A 13,260-nucleotide genomic window follows, 5' to 3' on the forward strand; every position below is an offset into this window, starting at 1 on the left:
CAATTGAGGTTTGCAAAACTGTGATTTCCGAGATGTCCCTAAATGCACCTCTTGTTGTTAATAAGTGTTTTGGGTTTAAGTGCTGGGATTGGTGTATTAAATATGATTCATCCTTTGAAATTAAATGGAATGCCATAATATTTTCTAACTGCCCATTAAAAAACGTTTTTTCCACTTTTAAAAAAAAAAAAGATAAATAATTGCAAAAAATTCCAACCTGTTAGAGTAAAAAATAGCTGGTTTAATGAAGTATATTCTAATAGTAATTACCAGTACTGTTTACCCTTATAATGACTATCTAATTAATATACTCCTACCAACATTATTGTTTCTTCAAATTTCAGAATTTTTTCTTATGGAAAATCCACATATTTGATTGAAAATATCAAGTAGTATCAGTCCAAAAAATTCAAGTAATACCAACACACAACTTCTAGTTACATGAAAGGTGGTAAAATGTCAACTTTTTGTTCTGGCATATTTCCCCAATAATAAAAACCTTTCTGAATGTCGGCCCCTCACCTTCCTCCAACTGGGAAGCCCAACTGGGAAGCCTATTGCGTTCCAGCTGACAAGGCTGTTCAACATATGTTCAATTGAAGACAGAAGAAGCCAAGGCCAAAAATAACAAGTCGGGGGGGTGTGCGTCGTTATCCTCACGTCTGCATGACATTCAGCTTCGGCTTTTCCTCCAGAAAAGCCCAGCGTAGGAATTTTACGTCCGGACAAAGATCCGTCGTTAAGGACGCCGACGGCTCATTGGCCGATACACCCGCTGAAAAGGGGTTTCCTGGGTGATGTGGCTTTTTTTTTTACCCGTCCACATGATAGAAAGTTCAATGAGTCCACAGCAGACTGCCGAGTGAGCGCTTTGTAGACGTACAAAGGTGGGGGGTTTGGGGGTCCTTCCGCCTCTTCCCGAGTCGGATTGTCGTCTTGTTCACTACTGGCAGTGCAGTCAAAAAGCAAAAACTTGTTTTATTTCTAATTGTCGATTGTTTTGAAAATTGTAAATGCAGATAAATGCAAAAAATTTAAAATATCCGGCTCTTTGCTATTGCACTGAATCGCATTGTCACTAGTCCAAACAATAGAAGGCCTTTGGCTAGTGCTGTCATGAGCAAACTACGGCCCGCGAGCCACATCCAGCCCGTTAGGCTTTTTAATCCGGCCCGCCGATGTTGTCCAAATAATGTTTTATTATTATTATTTTATTTAAAAAAAACAAGTTGAAGTAACAATAGTCAAATGTTGAACTATAGGACTAAATAGGCATCTGTTAACATGACATTTGCGCCATATTGTCATCCAATGGCGTGGTCCCCTGGCGTGGGCCCAATTAGAGAGTGGATTCCGCCCTGGGGGCCCATTTTTTGCTACGCGTTTTTGCCAAGAGCGCAACCAGGCGAGTTGAAATGATTATGCGGCTGTTGCTTTGGCGCACAAGCGAATTCTCTTCGGTTGCCTGCAAATGTGCGAGCTACTTATCACCTATTCGGATTAGTGTATTAGCCCGTGTTGTTAATTGAAAAATAATAACAACATTCTTTCGCTCATTCATGCACCTCACAAATGTTTTTTTCCCTAGCTTGGAGCCACCATATTTTTATTTTTTACTTATTTTCGGGGGTAAATCAAAAGTAAAAAAGTAGACAGGAAATTTTAAATGATAACTTTAGCGTTATTATGCAGTTTATTGACAATATTTTGCTCTTATAAAAACAGGCAGTCTTGTAATACTGTTTTGTTTACATTGACATCAAAATATTTGAATTTGATGCCTGCCAGACCTCCATCTTAAATGGATTGGACGCATACTAGTGATAGACTACTGCAGGTGTGACAACGCCATCTTGGGGGAAAAAAAATCGGACAACGTCGGCGGGCCGGATTAAAAAGCCTAATGGGCCATATGTGGCCCGCGGGCCATAGTTTGCCCTGATTTCGAGTGTCCAATCAGCCTACCATGCATGTCTTTGGAATGTGGGAGGAAACCGGAGTACCCGGAAGAAACCCACGCACGCCCGGGGAGAATATGCAAACTCCACACAGATAGATTGACCTGGACTTGAACCCAGAACCCCAGAGCTGCGAGGCCGACGCGCTTACCACTCGCGATTTATAATCTGTGGCATATTCTATTCATTTTTTTGATGGACTGGCTCTCTCGTTCCAAAATTGAGGCCACGGTGGCGCTTGGTCCGGGGGGGTGGCGGCTTCAGGTGCGAACAGGTGTTTGGGTTCAGCGCCATGTCGGAATGGGAGCCGTTCCAGGTGCACAGCTGCAGGGCGTGGCGACCTCTTGTATGTAGCCCGTGTTGAAATTCTGTAACCGAGACGGCGGAAGGAGCGCCGCACTCAGTCAAATATGGAAATATCACTTGTTTCTTGCGTGGCCGTCATTCAAAACAGCTGCAAGAATGCAAGACTCAAATCTAATTGGATACTCACTACTATTAGGGTAACCTAAGCCATAATATATGTCAATTTTTGGCAGGCTCATTTGAAAATAGTCCAGATTTTTATTTCAAACACAAAGATGTTTTGATCTGTATTGAAGCTTTAAATACATAAATACAGTAATACCTCATTTATCACGGTTAATAAGCTTTACTGCAAAAAAGTGAAAAACCGCCATGTTGGGTCAGTGTTTTTTTTTTATTTTATTTTATATTATTTGGACTTTTAAAACAATTTCTCTACTATTATTTAAATCCTAACGTTAGACAATCTCGCCCAATAACCAGCGAAAAAATGTCCAAAATTTTTCCCCCATTTCATGTTTGCATTATTCCCCCTACAAATGTAAACTTTTTATATTTAAGCAAGCATTTTTTTTAAATCCATGCGAATTTGTCAGTCAAAAATTGTCTTTCCATCGACCCAATCAAACCATTTATTAAGTTTAGTGTTTTTTTTATATTAACAGCAAGCTACCTAAAGACTGAACATGTATTTTGACAACAAAAAAAAAACGTATATTGTCAATCGCACTCATATTGTCGGGGTACAAAAACACGAATACACCATCAGAAATGTCTTGAATACATTTGCCCTTCTGTTGTAGTCATTCCCACTTCACTCCCATTGACTGCCCGACACCATTCCCGGCGACCATTCTGACCTTTCCCGTCCGTCCTCATGAGACTTGCCGCCACTTAATATATTCGCCAGTTGATTCCTGCATGTTTTTCTCATTCCAATGAATTTTAACCAGACCCATTTCCACAGTAGCACCATTTCAAGGTGCATTCCCAACCTATTGGACATGATTCCCCTTTATTTCCTTTTCAGATGTCCTGTCCTGAAAACAAAGCTTCAAGGCGCCGTCAGTGTCGAAAATTAGGCGCCAATTTCCTCCAGCGGACCCGAGACACTTTACTTGCTGCGGGGCCAGATTAGAAGAATGTCAGCTTTCACTTGCAATATACCCAAGACGCCGAAAACGACGACCTTGGGTGAGTGAGAACGGCATGCGGTTTGTGAACAGATACGACAAATGCAAATATTCACGTCTTACGACTGGTATTATGTTTTTTCTGGCCATTTTCTTACCAGAGCAAATGGTCTAAAAATAAAAGCGAGAGGCGGCGTGCGCTAGAATATATTAGTGGCCCGCTAGCAAGTGACTCCGGGGTTGATTAAAAGACATGGCCGAGCGGCAGCACACATCATTATGCTAATAACAACTCATTTAGAGAGGCAGCCAGTGCTAAGTATCTGGAGAATATTGCCGAGTAGTCTGGCTAAGCTGAAGTAAATGTCTACTTGGACATTATTATCAGAACAGAGAATTGAGAGGATTGTAACTGGGATTGATGGCCGTTGCTAGCTTTTTAGGCCCGCGCAAGCTAGTAGGTGTTGAAAGAAAGACGGAATTATCAAAGGGAAATAATAGAAGGCCTTTGGGTAACGTGTAAGAAGCTCATTCTGGTTGTGACATCATATTTAGAATGGGCGCGTGACCGGACGTTTGGTCGCCGGTCTTTTGGTCGCCGGTCAAATGTACTGGGATATTAAACTGTACTTGGATATTAAAGAGTACTTAGATATTAAACAGTACTCAGATATTAAACAGTACTTAGATATTAAACAATACTCAGATATTAAACAGTACTCAGATATTAAACAGTACTTAGATATTAAACAGTACTTAGATATTCAACAGTATTTAGATATTAAACAGTACTTAGATATTAAACAGTACTTAGATATTAAACAGTACTTAGATGTTAAACAGTACTTAGATATTAAACAGTACTTAGATATTAAACAGTACTTGGATATTAAACAGTACTTTGATAATAAACAGTACTTTGATAATAAACAGTACTTTGATAATAAACAGTACTTAGATATTAAACAGTACTTAGATATTAAACAGTACTTAGATGTTAAATAGTACTTAGATGTTAAACAGTACTTAGATATTCAACAGTACTTAAATATTAAACAGTACTTAAATATTAAACAGTACTTGGATATTAAGCAGTACTTGGATGTTAAACAGTACTTAGATATTAAACAGTACTTAGATATTAAACAGTACTTAGATATTAAACAGTACTTAGATATTAAACAGTACTTAGATATTAAACTCTCAGTCATGATTCTAATTTTGAGAGCTGGCTTTAACAGTAAAATTCCTGTCACCATAAGACCGGCGGCGACCAAACGTCCCGAGCACCGAGTGGGCGGGGCCAAGACGGCTTAGAAAGCAAGATAAATAGCCGTTTAATTTTATTATTAAACATTTTTTGTCAGTTTTTCCAAGCGGGTTTTTGTCCAAACTATTTTTTTTAAAGTCACTTGCTGTAGTATTAACCAAGGCCCTTTTTACATTTTATTTCGGCAATAGGCAAAATAAATGAGCGTCCTATCCAGGATTGGATTAAATTGACGTGGTTGGTAGTTAGCGCTCCAAATGAGATTGTTTGCTTGTCCGGACTCAATTGGGTAATACGGAGCAATTTGCTTAGCTCTTGGCTCGGTGTTTTGGCTCTCTTTTGCTGGATTAGTGGAAGAGAGAGAGAGTCCCTTTTAATTGGGCCTGATTATCATTTGGCAGTCCAGCACAGGGAAAGGTCATTTTCTTCTACTATTCAGACACCCTTTTTTTGCCTGATAATCCTTAACGGGCAAATGTCTACATTCTCCCTTCCTTCTTCAACTTGAATTTTTCGCTGTCCGACATTGTCCGGATCTTAATTGCTATTCTTTTCTCTAAAAAAAACAAACAAACAACTAGATAACCTTCTACGGAAAGTTCTTAATCACCCCTACTGGGAGACAGTGGATTTTTATGAAGCTAAAAAGTTTTTTCTATTGTTTTGAAGGAAGAATTCTGTTAAGCGTCATGTTTTTTTTGCATTCAAGCTTTTGTTTAGAAGCTAAAATGAGGGTCATTATATACAAACACGTATTTCCTCAGGGAAGACTCACAAAAAGTTCAATTAAATACCTTAATTGGATAGAGAGCATATCAGGGAAAGTTTCCCCTAAAGCTAAACATATCAAACTCTGATTGAGCCAATCAATTTTGAGCAGTGAATGATGCCATTGAAGGTGAAAGACATTCAATTCATTTGTAGGCAAAGCATACGCCACAACAAAATGGATTTGTTTTTGTTTTTTTTACCCTCAACAGGCTATTTTTCGTGATTAGAAAAATCACTTGGTAAACCTGCCATTTTAATACGTTCCCATTTTAGCCATAATATTAACATTTTGTATACAAATATGGTTGACTTTACCGTTGTGAATGTATATTGTTGTCATTTGGGGTCAATACGTTTTTGATAAACAATGCAAAATGTCATAGAAAACAGCATCTATTTGCGATAAGCAAACAGAAACAGTACTACCGTATTTTCACGACTATAAGGCGCACTTAAAAGTCTTAAATTTTCTCCAAAATAGACAGTGCGCCTTATAATACAGTGCGCCTTATATATTGAAAAAAACAAAAACGAAAAACCACCACTGTCGGATATTAAAAAAACCCAAACGCCTGAACTGAAACAATACTGTTAAATATGCAGATCAAACATCTTAGTTTACAATATCTTCCATCATATAGCTCCTCCCCCACTGCAAGATTGTATACAAAAAAAATCCAAAACATCAACAATGGCTGGCTCTAGAGGTGACTGTAAAGTAGTGAGTGGGTGCTTCATACCTGGAAGTCAATAGAAATTACCATATTTTCACCACTATAAGGCGCACTTAAAAGTCTTACATTTTCCCCAAAATAGACAGTGCGCCTTATAATACAGTGCGCCTTATAATACAGTGCGCCTTATATATGGAAAATGTCATTCATTGAGGGTGCGCCTTTTAATGCGGTGCACCTTATAGTCACGAACATACGGTACATATATTCTTTATCCCCTGTGAAGAATTAGCTCTTATCACTACATCTTAAACATAAGCTAAAAGTGAAACTTTCCACTTTAATGTGAAAGCCAAATGGAAAACTGCCCTTAAATCACATACCAAAAGCCTTAAAACAGTTCCCAAATTCTGGCAAAAACTAACAGGAATGACCTGGAGACAAGAGTTTGTCCTTCAATATGTCCTGCAACTTCTCTAGGAAGACACTTTTGGCCCAAATAATTGTTAAACGGGACCAGATAGATAATCAAGATTTATCTGCACATCTGCAACGCCTTTGCATTCCCCAGTCACACCATATGACTCGGTTAGCATGTGCTTGCTAGCTACCGCAGACGTAGCAAATGGCTTTTTCACAGACCGTCTTATTGGTCCGGGCTTAAACGGCTTCACCGATCGCCGTAGTTGCAAATAAAGCTTCATTTCCTGTCAGCCCCTCAGAGCAGAATCTCCCCAAATGTGACCTCTCACACAGTGAACCCCATGAATGGACAATAGTGGCCTTTAGTGGGGCCCCGGGGCCACGGCGAAGCCCGCAGCTGGAGCTCGCAGCCGGGCTGCTTTCGGCCCGAGGGCGCGCCAACAGCTGAGGAAGATCACTGAACCGCCAAAGGGACTTTTGGGAAATGCTCCAAGAAAGCGCAGATGTGCCGAATGAAAAGTGACCTCGCCGCTATGCAACAGGATCAAAAGTTGGAGATGTTTATTGGATGCAGAGGCGGAATGGCGGAATGGCGGACCGGGCCTCTAACAGGTGGCTCCACGGCGTATCCGCTGGGCCGACCCCTGGAAAAACCCCCAAAGCTGTTTCCAACAAAGGATCGGAATAGTTATCGAGGAATCCGCTGGGACAAAAAACAACAGAAGACACTTAGACTCGTCTTTTCTTAGTCAGGCAATTCCAAAAAAAAGCAGTAATCTTTGTATTCTATCGCCCATGTTGAAGAGGTTTTAGCATTTACTGTATTTTCTCCCATATAAGCCTTATTTGTCGCTAAAAGAAATGATGACTGAATTGAGGGTACGGCTTATATGCGCAAAAATTAGACAAAACTGCAAGGTGACAAATACGAAACATATTTACCGTATTTTCTCTCATATAAGTCTTATTTGTTGCTAAAAAAATGATGACTGAATTGAGGGTACGGCTTATATGCGCATAAATTATACGAAACTGCAAGGTGACAAAGACAAAACATATTTATATGCGCATAAATTAGGCGAAACTACAAGGTGACGAAGACGAAACATATTTACCGTATTTTCTCTCATATAAGCCTTATTTGTTGCTAAAAAAATATATTACCAAATCAAGGGTACGGCTTATATGCGCATAAATTATACGAAACTGCAAGGTGACAAAGACAAAACATATTTACCGTATTTTTGTCTCATAAGTCTTGTCGCTAAAAAATGATGACTGAATTGAGGGTAGGTAAGGCTTATATGCGCATAAATTAGACGAAACTGCAAGGTGACAGAGACCAAACATATTTACTGTATTTTCTCTCATATGAGCCTTATTTGTTGCTAAAAAATTGAGGGTGCGGCTTTTTTGCGAATAAATTAGACGAAACAGCCAATTATTTCAAAATAGAGAAAAGATAAACTGATAAATTCCTTAACAAAATGTATTTTCAAGTCTCTGAATGAAATTTAGGAAAAAAAATAAACCATATCTTGCAAAAAAACGAGAACAAAAACTCATTTACGGGAAGTGATCTACATTAGGCGCACTTTTTGAGGGAAATTGAAGTCTTGGTTGCACTTTATAGTGCGGAAAATACGGAACAGCAACTTTGATTTCTCCTTGAGTGGCTTGCAAACATTTGTTTTGTGTTGAAATGGAGCGGAATTCATTTCAGTGTCGAATTTCGACGATATAACGAGCGTCGGTGTGTCATTAGGGACACCGTAGGGAAATCACAAGCTTTTTGTTTGACTTTGGATTTTTCTAAGAGGATTTCCAATGAACTCAATGAGAGTGTTAAGGTTATCAGATGACTGCAGACATTCCCTTGTGAGGATTTACACTCAAATGATTGCTAATGACAAAAGTCAGCCATCCAAAAAATAATAATAAGAATAATAATAAACTTGGTAAGGAAGAAGGTGGCGAGAACTATTGTTTACATCAGGATTTGCCTTTTATGCCACTCGAGTTCATTTTCTTGGTCATTTATTTGACTTTTTTGGTAAACTTTTGAATTATTTACAAATGAATCTTTGACAGCCAAATTGTTACAAGTGAAATTTTGCTAATGAACTTTTGGCCACTAAATTTTTGGGTAAATCAATTTTTTCTCTCAAATAAAATACAGGGGACTTTTTTGCAGCTGAATTGTTGAAAAAATCATGGCAGTTGAATTTTTGTAATTGAACTTTTTGACACCTTTTTTTGGCAAATCGTGTTTCAAATATGATTTGCCAAAATATTTATGTGGCAAAAAAATCAATTGCAAATATTCAGTCAAAAAAATTATTCGGTAGCAAAAAGAGTTTGTTGCAAAAATTCAACTGACATTTTTTGCAACAATTCAGCTGCAAAAAAAGTCCTCTGCAATTTATTTCGGAGAAAAAAAAATATTTGCCCAAAAATTCAGTGACAAAAAGTTCAAGTGAAAAAATTCGGCTACCATTATTTTGCACCCGTTCGGCAGCAAAAAATAAATGTATTTGGGAATTATATTTTCTGACGAATGGTTGAAAAAAATGGCAGCTAAATTTTTGCAAAGAACTTTACGATGATGATACGTTTTTGCTACTGAATAATGTTTTTGACGGAATATTTGCAACTGTAATTCTCGAGAAAAATCACTGCGACTGCATTTAAATCCTCATTGATATTCACGCAACGCTAGGGCGGACATATTGACTTGCATCGCCATTGACGGCGGCGGAAATCGAATCCGCCAAAGAAACAATAAAAGCCAAGAAAAAGAATCACCTTGAAATAAAATATTTAGAATTTAGCTGAAACGTTCCAGAAGGTCACATCCGTTCCCTTTGTGGTGGCACAAAGGGAGCGACCTCCACTGAAGAGGCGCTAAATCAATATTCTTTGACATTTGTAGTAAGGTGCTAGCTAGCGGGGGTCACACGGGAAGGAAGACTGCCTACAAAGCCCGCTCGCGCTTTGGAGTAGACTGACGGGCCCCGGAGTGACCATTAGCTTCTCTGAAAAAAAAAAAAAAAAAAAACCACCGAGCGAACCTTTTGGAGAGGGGGGCGTGGGCTTTTCATGTCCACAACGCGACAGGATATCCACATGAATAAAGCAGGTGGAAAACAAAGGCTAATGGCTAGCTTAAGCCTAGCAAACTGAATTAAATTGCCAATGCTAAGCCATGCTAAAACCAACCGTATCTATACATGTACATCTATGTGTATGTATAGATGTAAATATATATATATATATATATATATATATATATTAATTATTATATTATTAATTTATTTATTATTTAATTGCTTTATTTGTATATATGTATTTATATATTTATTCATTTATATATTTATTTATATTTATTTATTTATGTATTTATATATTTATTTATTTAAATATTTATTAATGTATTTTTTATATATATATATATATATATATATATATATGTATATATATATATTTATTTATGTATTTATATATTTATTTATTTAATTATATATTATTTACAAATCAATTAATTAATTTATTAACATTTCTTACCTTTTTATTTACGTCTAAAATGTCTTTTCCTGTGTCTGTATTCTCGCTACTGTGACAGTGAAATTTTAATCTAATCTAAATACAGTAGTACCTCTATTTAAGAAATTAATTGGTTCACAATTTATTTCCTAACTTGGATTCTTTTTAAATAGAGCCGTATACTTTATGTACATTTTCATATTTGTTCCAATGGCCAACTAAACCCTTTAAAAATGATCTAAGTGCCCCAATTTTGTATGAAAGACCTGAGAATAAAAACCAAAAATGAGAGAAAAGGATTTATGAATGTACTAAAATGCATAGCAAGTATGCACAAATATTTTCTATCTGTTCAGGAGTACATTGTAGTGTATGGAGGAAGCTAACGTTAGCACGCTAACACATACTTTAACCATGCTGGGAAAACAACAACAACAATAACAGTCGTTGTTGAAAGTAAGCCAATGAGAGGCTAGCAGAGTGTAGGGAGATTGTCAAGCAGGAGGCAATGCTCCCGCCACTATTTCAAAATAAAATACATGATATACATGAAACACATTGACATTTTGGGGGTTTTGCCTCTTGTTTTCGTCCATTGGAATGTTCATTTGCATTTTAATTGGTTTTGTAACCAGAAACTTTTGTATGTAGAGGTATTTGTAAGTAGAGGTAACATTGTAAATGGGAAAGAATTGTATTTATCACCTCTATTCATACCGTCACACTTTGTTACGAGGGAATACAAACTCCCAGGGTTGTATATTCACTCGTGTTTTGACATGAAATTCATTAACCGCGGGAACAAAGACGAGCGAGATTATATATTGAGAAATGCCGCCAGTAATAAGAAAACAGAGCACATGCAAATGAAGAAGACGCTCTATTGTTCACGTCAAGGTTATTGTTTCAGCCTTTTTGTTGACTGATGGACTTTTGTTTTGGGCTTTTTTTGGGAGACAAACACCATTCTCGCTTAGCTGTTCACCCGAGATAATATTCATCAGCGCCCCTGCATTAACCATACTTAGATTTTAAACTATGATAAATAGACTGTCGTTCTTCGAGATGGTTTTCAAGCAAAATCAATCATTGGTTTAGAAATGCATTTACTTGAAATGCAACTACCGTATTTTCACTTCTATAAGGCGCACCCTCAATGAATGACATTTTTTCCATATATAAGGCGCACTGTATTATAAGGCGCACTGTATTATAAGGCGCACTGTCTATTTTGGAGAAAATGTAAGTCTTTTAAGTGCGCCTTATAGTGGTGAAAATACGGTAATTGCTATTGACTTCCAGGTATGAAGCACTCACTCACTACACAGTCACCTATAGAGCCAGCCATTGTTGATGTTTTGGATTTTTTTTTGTATCAAATCTTGCAGTGGGGGAGGAGCTATATGATGGAAGATGTTGTAAACTAAGATGGCTGATCTGCATATTTAACAGTATTGTTTCAGTTCAGGCGTTTGTGTTTTTTTTAATGTCCGACAGTGGTGGTTTTCGATTTTCTGTTTTTTCCATATATATATATATGGCGCACTGGATTATAAGGCGCACTGTCTATTTTGGAGAAAATGTAAGACTTTTAAGTGTGCCTTATAGTCGTGAAAATACGGTACTTACTGTCCCGATTATAATCATTCATACTTGACCGAATCACACAAAATAACTTAATTTTTTCCACATTGAACTGTAGTTTGAATTCATGTAATTAGGTTAAAACGCCAATTGGGAGAACTTCAGATAAGATTTACTTATGTACGTTTGTTGGTATTGCGATTTAGAGTGTGGAGGTAATGCAGTACTTTGTGTGGTTTTGCACAAATTGTTTGTGAATAGATCCAGTTGGAGACGGTCTATGCCGCCATATTTCTTCCAGCAGGGAAATCAATACGACACGCTAAACAATAGAACACAATGAGTTGAGTTTAATACCCCCGCATGGCTAATGTTCCATTCGCAGACGATCGATGGAAAAGCACGCCAGAGTGTCTTGAAGACAAGCACGCCCGCTCGGAGTCATGTGGAATTAAAGTGCCGCTTCACGCTCGCCCATAGCGCCGTTTGACCCTCACGTTCGTATTTTTTTGGGTCGTTAATTATACCCATCGACTTCATGTTTTGCGGCTAAAATGACAATCTGATTTGATTTCTTGTTGTCGTCCATGACGACTAAAATTACAGCATTTTTTTTAAATAAGAGGTAGCGTATTTTCCGGATTATAAATTGCAGTCTTTATTTTTTTTTATAGATTATTTGGGGGTTATTTTCTAGTGTGATTTATGTGGGAAATTTTTCACAGATTTTTACGGTGCTTTAGCCCCTTGTTAATTATTTCATAATTAGCAAAGGGTGGGAATGGCTAACCCGTAGATTTGCCTGTAAAGAAGAACTTACCAAAAAAAATGTGTAAAAAATTATATTCAGCCCAAAAAAATTTTTGGTAAAAAAAATAAAAATACTCCGCCTGTTGTATTCTCTATTCTTTTTTTATATCTTATTTTTTTTGTTTTAAATGCCTTTTAAAATGCCATGACAGTTCTTTGTTTTGAATTTTTTTAACAAAAAAGTGCCCATCAAAGTCCGACTTATGTTAGTTTGATTTTTTTTTTTTACCCCTGCCTTTGTGCATTTTTTTAGGGTGTGACCTATCACCAGCAAAGTACAGTATAAATTTAAAAGAGGATTCAAATTAGATTTTATAGGTCAAAAAATGTCTATCAAAAATAGATGTCAATGGGTGACACGTAAACCGTAACAAGGATGAGTTTAGCTACGCTAAATGTGGAAAAGTTTGCCGACGTGTAATTAATTAAGCATGTCCCAGGGGTGAAAAATGACAGGCGAGCTTCAATTTCAGGGTGTTGAGTTGCAGGCCCTGAGGGATCCCGCCAAATCGGCCCCACACAAATCAGACACTTGATAAATATTCAATGACACGCGGGCTCCAGCTCCACTTTTCTTCACCAAGCGCCGTAATAACAGCGAGCAACTAAAGACGAAAGCAACAAATATCGAACGTCTATGTTCATTATTATTAAAAGGGTTTTATCTTTTCATTTCAAGTTGGAGATCAAAAATATTGTATTAGTTTTCAAGCGTCAAAAGTCATTTCATTGGATGTCATAGAGAATTTGGGCAATTTTTCAAAATAAAACATTTTTCAGATTCTTAA

Source organism: Stigmatopora nigra, chromosome 2, assembly GCF_051989575.1.
Source record: "Stigmatopora nigra isolate UIUO_SnigA chromosome 2, RoL_Snig_1.1, whole genome shotgun sequence".
Lineage (NCBI taxonomy): Eukaryota > Metazoa > Chordata > Actinopteri > Syngnathiformes > Syngnathidae > Stigmatopora > Stigmatopora nigra.